Genomic DNA, 7,856 nt, shown 5'->3' with positions numbered 1-7,856 from the left:
AAAGGCCGACATTAACCCTGATGGCGGATCACAAACGTGGTTAAAAACTAAGAAAAAGGGTTGTTATCGATGTATCAGCTGTGTGACCTGCAGTGGGATGCTTACTGGTTCCCATTTCCATCATCCAGAAAGTAACAAAACTTATAACATCAGATATTTCCTCACTTGCACCACGAAATTTGTGGTGTATTTATTAAATTGCCCGTGTGGGAAGTTCTATGTTGGTAAGACGACAGATGACGCCAAAACCAGGATGGCCAATCATAGATCCAGCATTAGACTAGCAATACGAAATGGCAAGGCGGATCAACCGGTGGCGAGACATTTTTTGGAGGCGGGACATTCAGTCAATGATTTGAGATTTAGACTCATTGACCATGTGCCAATCCCTAGAAGAGGAGGAAATAGGGGTAATCTTCTATTACGCAAGGAATCAAGATGGATTTATGAATTGGGGACTATATACCCCAGAGGACTCAATACCCACACTGGATGGCAATGTTTCCTGTGAACTATGTTTTTGGATTTTTGTTTTTTTTGATGTTTTTTGATTTTTGATTTTTGTTTTTTATGATTCTTTAGGAGTCCCTATGAGAATCTAAGCCTCTGTGAGAGTCCATGATATCCGGCGGTTACACTGATGAGAGTCCATGAGTCCATCACCAGGGCCTTTTTTGATTCGATCCAATTTTAGACCTAATTTTTGATCCTTTTTTAAAAAAATTCTTTTGCTTATTTTTGGATCGGATTTTGATCCCATACATATATATTTTATTATTTCTATATTTTTCAATTTTTCTCACTAATGATTTTTTTGCCTTCCTTCCCTTGGAAATAAGATTCCAAGCAAATAGCCTGACACCATACAGTTTTTGGTTAAATTGCTTTGGTGCAAAGACCATTATAATATAATTACCTTGTTCAAATACCTTGTTATTTTTAAGATCTGCTTGGATAATAGCCCTTTTTGATTTTATTATTTTTTCAATATGAAATATCTGTTCTTTGTCAGTTCTCTATGCGCCAATTTTTGTTTTTAATGGTTTTATTTTAAATGTATCTTTTGTGTGGTGTATCACTCCATGGAGTGCTTACACGATTCCTATTGGATCCCTCTGCTGTCTGGTCATGCCCTTTATGATATAGTTCTCTTTTTGTTCTACATGATAACCTTCCCCCCCCTTCTTTCCCTTTGGGGTGTAGCTAGATACCCGAGATGGGGACAGAGACATGTTGGGGTTAATAGGTTTTCATGCATTGTTTTGTATGTTTATGCACTTTTAGGTGATAATTTTAGTTTCACTCTCTTTAGACACATGCCAAATTACTTACAGTCCTTCTTTAATTTTCACACACGGAGATTATCTTTCATACACAGGGTTTGCATTATGGAATATAAGTGGCAATCCATGTAAGGGTCTGAGCAATAGGCTCTTTTAGGTATTATATTTTAAACACACGCCCATTTGGGCTAGACACATAGCCATTGGCCAATTTTGTCTCACTTCTTTATAGATGGTAAATCATATATAAAACGATTGCTGATGCTATTGAAGAGTTGACTTATAAGTAAAATCATGTTGTATATTTACATGTTTAGTTAAACACACTCGCGGGCACGATGTTTTTGATTTTTTTGATTTATGTATACTCCGATAATTCACTCATGGTGATCCCATAATACGATTGCTGTGGCGTGACATGTAGAACGATTTGAGCAATACGCTTTGATATTAATGTATTTCACAACATGGTGATTGCAATTTTTAGTTTTATTTTCCATTATGGCTCTGATCACGATGTATTAGATCACTGCACATCTAACTCTGAGGCATATACGCCCAATTTCTGACATGGCATTCTACCATTGGATAATCTTTGTTGACATTTTAAATTGCTCTCTTACAGGGCGATCGGCTACATATTATCTATATAAGCGCAGGTAATAATTAATGTAGCAGGATATGCGCTACTGTGTATTGAGATGAGTGTTTCTTTGAGGGTTATAGTTATGCTTGTGATCGCGTCCCTAGGAAGAAGGGGCGGACCAGTAACAGTGTTCCTTTCTTTGATTATAGATGTGCCGGTGATTGCGTCCCTGACAACAAGGGGCGGATTAGTAACAGCAGGAATGACGTATTGGAGCCTATCGCAATACAAGTTTGCAATCCAATGTTTGATTGGTTATATTACAATAGATGATTTTTTGACTTATTTCATTAATTCAGTCGATGGACAACTATATAGGATGTTTCTCTCAGATAGGGGGTTTGACCACCAGCATTGGGACCCAAGGGGGATTTGTTTTTAAAGCATTTTTGTCGATTATGTTATAACAGTCACATACACAATTTTGTATCATGTTTTCTTATTGGTCACTTTATGGGTGTGTTTATTATTCAGCCTGGATTGGCTGATCCTGAGGGGAGTGTATTTGGGAGCCTATTTAAGGCTGCTTTTGTTCAGTGTTTGTTTGTCAGAGGAAGGGACTGTTGCTGTCCCGAAACGTCACAATCTACATTAAAGTTTTGGTCACTTTTTGATGAAAATCCAGTGAGTGCTTCTCTTTGCTTCTTTATCATTTACCGTACAGCACCCTGGTAGTTGTTGGACGTTGGTGGGAGTGCACATACACCAATCTTTGCCTATATATATATATATATATATATATGATATAAAAAGTCTCCACACCCCTGTTAAAATGTCATTTTCTGTGATGTAAAAAAATGAGACAAAGATAAATAATTTCAGAACTTTTTCCACCTTTGATGTGACCTATAAACTGTACAACTAAATTGAAAAACACAAACTGAAATCTTTTAGGTAAAGTGAAATAAAAATAAAATAATATGGTTGTATAAGTGTGAACACCCTTTTATAACTGGGGATGTAGCCGTGTTCAGAATTATGCAATGACATTCAAAATCATGTTAAATAGGAGTCAGTACACACCTGTCATCATTTAAAGTGCCTCTGATTAACCCCAAATAAAGTTCAGCTGTTCTAGTAGGTCTTTCCTGACATTTTGTTAGTCTCATCCTACAGCAAATGCCATGGTCCGCAGAGAGCTTCTAAAGCATCAGAGGGATCTCATTGTTAAAAGGTATCAGTCAGGAGAAGGGTACAAAAGAATTTCCAAGGCATTAGCTATGCCATGGAACACAGCGAAGACAGTCATCATCAAGTGAAGAAAATATGGTGCAACAGTGACATTACCAAGAACTGGATGTCCCTCCAAAATTGATGAAAAGACGAGAAGAAAACTGGTCTGGGAGGCTGCCAAGAGGCCTACAGCAACATTAAAGGAGCTGCAGGAATATCTGGCAAGTACTGGCTGTGTGGTAGATGTGACAACAATCACCCGTATTCTTCATTTGTCTGGGCTATGGGGTAGAGTGGCAAGACGGAAGTCTTTTCTTACAAAAAAACATCCAAGCCCGGCTAAATTTTGCAAAAACACATCTGAAGTTTCCCAAAAGCATGTTGCAAAAGGTGTTCTGGTCTGATGAAACCAAAGTTGAACTTTTTGGCCATAATTCCAAAAGATATGTTTGGCGCAAAAACAACACTGCATATCACCAAAAGAACACCATAACCACAGTGAAGCATGGTGGTGGCAGCATCATGCTTTGGGGCTGTTTTTCTTCAGCTGGAACTGGGGCCTTAGTCAAGGTAGAGGGGATAATGAACAGTTCCAAATACCAGACAATATTGGCACAAAACCTTCAGGCTTCTGCTAGAAAGCTGAACATGAAGAACTTCATATTTCAGCATGACAACGACCCAAAGCATACATTCAAATCAACAAAGGAATGGCTTCACCAGAAGAAGATTAAAGTTTTGGGATGGCCCAGCCAGAGCCCAGACCTGAATCAAATTCAAAATCTGTGGGGTGATGTGAAGAGGGCTGTGCACAGGAGATGCCCTGGCATTCTGACAGATTTAGAGTGTTTTTACAAAGAAGAGTGGGCAAATGTTGCCAAGATGTGCCATGCTGAAAAACTCATACCCCAAAAGACTGAGTGCTGTAATAAAATCAAAAGGTGCTTCAATAAGGTATTAGTTTAAGGGTGTTCACACTTAAGCAACCATATTATTTTAGTTTTTTATTTCCCTTTACCTAAAAGATTTCAGTCCGTTTTTCAATTGAGTTGTACAGTTTATAGGTCACATTAAAGGTGGAAAAAGTTCTGAAATAATTTATCTTTGTCTCATTTTTTTACATCACAGAAACCTGACATTTTAACAGGGGTGTATAGACTTTTTATATCCACTGTATATATATATATATATAGGTCAGGACATGAACACCCACACATCTGTGTCACTAAGATCGTTGATACTGCCATACTATCCTGAGAGGATCCACACTGAAAGAGGCAGAGGAAAAAGGGCTTTAACCCCCTGAAGTTTCACCTATACCCGGGAAAGCAGCAGGGAAAAAGACAAGCTTGCTGTTGGAAGTTTCCCCTATACCCTAAGGGGCCAAGCCTAATCTACCGAGAGGGATTTCCTGATGTGCTGTTTCCTTACCTCATACGATTGAGGTTCTTTTTTGTAAGTTTGCATTCCACCCATACCCCAAGTCTCGAATTCTACAATTGTGTATATACAACATATAAGTGGTCAAGCATCTGGGACATTTAGAATTCAGCTTTCCACTCAATTTTATAGTGTTTCTTTTATATGGTGTCTGATTTGCTGTGTACTCTGTATTCCATTTGTTATCTAATCACACATAATAATTGTGTTTACGATTTTCTCTTTACAACCAGCGCTACTACATCCCTTATCACGGGCTCTTAACACACACACATTTTTTTAAGGGGGGGAGGCACTGCGCCAGTCGGGGATTTCCTTTTCTCAGCCGGCACAGTTGCCTTTCTCCTCTCTAAGGGATAGCTGCTATAGGGTTGGTTTTTTGCTCCCAGGGGATCACCACCTTCTAGATTGATATAGGTTTACTCTTCTGTGCTCCCATATCTCTTATCAACCCCCTCAGTCCAGCGCCTTCCACTTTTTTTGCTTTCTGTCCCATATATATATATATATATATATATATATATATATATAAACACAGAATGGGACTGCACTTGCATACCGGACCGGGTACACATCCCATGACCCGCAACATGCTCAGCCCTGGGTGCTCACTGGCACTCACAGGAAGCTGTGCTGTTCCCAGAGTAACAGGCAGTTAACCCCAGACAGGTCTGGGTGCAAGAACCATAGGGAAAATTACAAAACAAATTAATACAATACACAGAGAAAGTCCAGCAGTCACAAGCTCTCAGCTAAGATTTAAAAGCAAAAATGGAAAGGTTAGTTACCGCATCTGGCCAAATGGGACAAGCCCAGGTACCACGTCATAAGCCTGTGCCCCCTTCTCTTGTTCCCAGTTTGTTTGGATTTGAGAGCTTGCATTGTGTGGCTGTTTTAGGGTCCCAGGTATTGGAAAGGACCTTGACGTGGTACCTGGGCTTGTCCCATTTGGCCAGATGCGTTAACTAACCTTTCCATTTTTGCTTTTAAATCTTAGCTGAGAGCTTGTAAGTGAGTGCTGGACTTTCTCTGTGTGTTGTATTAATTTGTTTTGTAATTTTCGCTATGGTTCTTGCACTCAGACCTGTCTGGGGTTAACTGCCTGTGACTCTGGGGACAGCACAGCTTCCTTTGAGTGCCAGTGAGCACCCAGGGTTGAGCATGTTGCAGGGTCATGGAATGTGTACCCAGTCCGGTATGAGAGGGCAGTCTCCTTCCGTGTTTTGTATATGTCTAGGGTGATTACATAAGCCTGTGCACCCTTCCCTTGTTCCCAGTTTGTTTGGATTTGAGAGCTTGCATTGTGAAGCTGTTTTAGGGTCCCAGGTATTGGAAAGGACCTTGACGAGGTACCTGGGCTTGTCCCATTTGGCCAGATGCGGTAACTAACCTTTCCATTTTTGCTTTTAAATCTTAGCTGAGAGCTTGTAAGTGAGTGCTGGACTTTCTCTGTGTGTTGTGTATATATATATATATATATATATATATATAAAAAATAAGAATATGCACTCTCAGGGTTTGTGAAAAAGCAAGTCAAGATTTATTGATGCTTTGGGGTCACAATTAACCCCTTCTTCTTTTTCACAAACCTGAGAGTGCATATCCTTATTATTCTATTGTACATTAATATTACACCCAGGTGGATGACCTTTAGTGGGACTTAAACAACTGAGTGGATATATATATATATATATATATATATATATATATATGGGTGGAAGAAGGGAGAGGCGCACAGAAAGACCAGATCCTAGTGCAGTATATTATGACAAGTTTGTGTGACACACATACATATATATACAGGTGGACACTCACTTGTTGAGACCTCAATCCAAATGAGGTAAGGAATTAGCGTGGAGGATATATGCAGCCTGAAGTCGATGTTAAAGTTGTTGTCCGTTGTACAGCTTGCTTCCCCTTTAAGACCGGTGCCAGAAGGTAGATATATCCCACTTATCTTCTTAATCAAAACACCTTGTCAGTCTCTCCTGGATCCCCTTTTAACTGTATGGTGTTCAATCTTTTCTGCAATGTGCTGTTCCCTGTACCGCACTGGAGATCAGGAAGTGAGATGAAAATGAAAAGAGAGGAACGTAGCAAATATTTCCATTGAGATAGAACGGAACAGTAACACCCGCAGGCAGAAATTAAAAGTGCAGGCAATAATAATTTTTTTAACTGACACTTCCGTTCTTTCTGCAGAGATCCTTCAGTTTCTGCGATAAGAACGCAGATCGCACAGTGTTCTGCCTTGGGGATGATGACTTCTATATTATTTCTGGGTTGCACATCAGCCAGGAGTAGTTAACTTATACTTTATCAGCTCCTAAAGTAAACGCAAATATGATCACCATGAAAACATACACACACACACACCGGTATATATATATATATATATATATATATATATATATATATATATATATATATATATATATATATATGTACACATACACACACATACAATGTTCTCCAGAGAATATTTTGCCAGCTGGGTGGGGGCAGTGCAATATTTTCTAAAAATAAAAATCACAAATTAATTGCACAATTTAACGTAAATGTATTTAATGAAAATTTGTACAATAAAAATTTAAAATTTTTAATATAAGCTCATTTTTGCTTAATTTTGGCTAAGATTTATTTATCATTATTTTATTTTGTGTATATATACTGTATATGTATACACACACATATATATATATATATATACACATACACACACATTATATATATATATATATATATATATATATATATATATATATATATATATATATATATATATATATATATATATATATATATATATATATTAAGGTTCTATATGTTATTAGGCATATTTTAATCAACACAAATTTAATATGTATTAAATTACTGTAGTGAAATTATTTAAAAATATGTACAATTACATGCTAACTTCAATAAAAACAGGTATACAAAGTCATAGTGAATGATTCAGTATGCCCATAGAAGGCTTAAAGGGATATTTAACAGTACAAAATTGTAATATATAATGTTTCATTATGTGAAGTTAATGAAACTTTCCAAAAGATATTTCATAGTTTATGTTCCATTTTCCTGTAATTTAACACTGAAAATGGTTGGTTTTCTAAATTCTACTTGTTTCTATAAAGCAATGGGTGCCACCATGTTTGAACCCAAGTTGCTCCTTATCACTATACAAAGACAATTAGGGACATATATAAAACAGGCAATAAAAGGGGATTGCACACAGCTTTGTTTGCTCAAACACAAGAAAAATAATAGAAAACTAGTTCAAACATTACAGCACCCATTAGTTTATAGAAACTAAA

The sequence above is a fragment of the Bombina bombina genome, chromosome 2 (genome assembly GCF_027579735.1).
Source record: "Bombina bombina isolate aBomBom1 chromosome 2, aBomBom1.pri, whole genome shotgun sequence".
Lineage (NCBI taxonomy): Eukaryota > Metazoa > Chordata > Amphibia > Anura > Bombinatoridae > Bombina > Bombina bombina.
Note: the sequence above shows the minus strand (reverse complement) of the source record.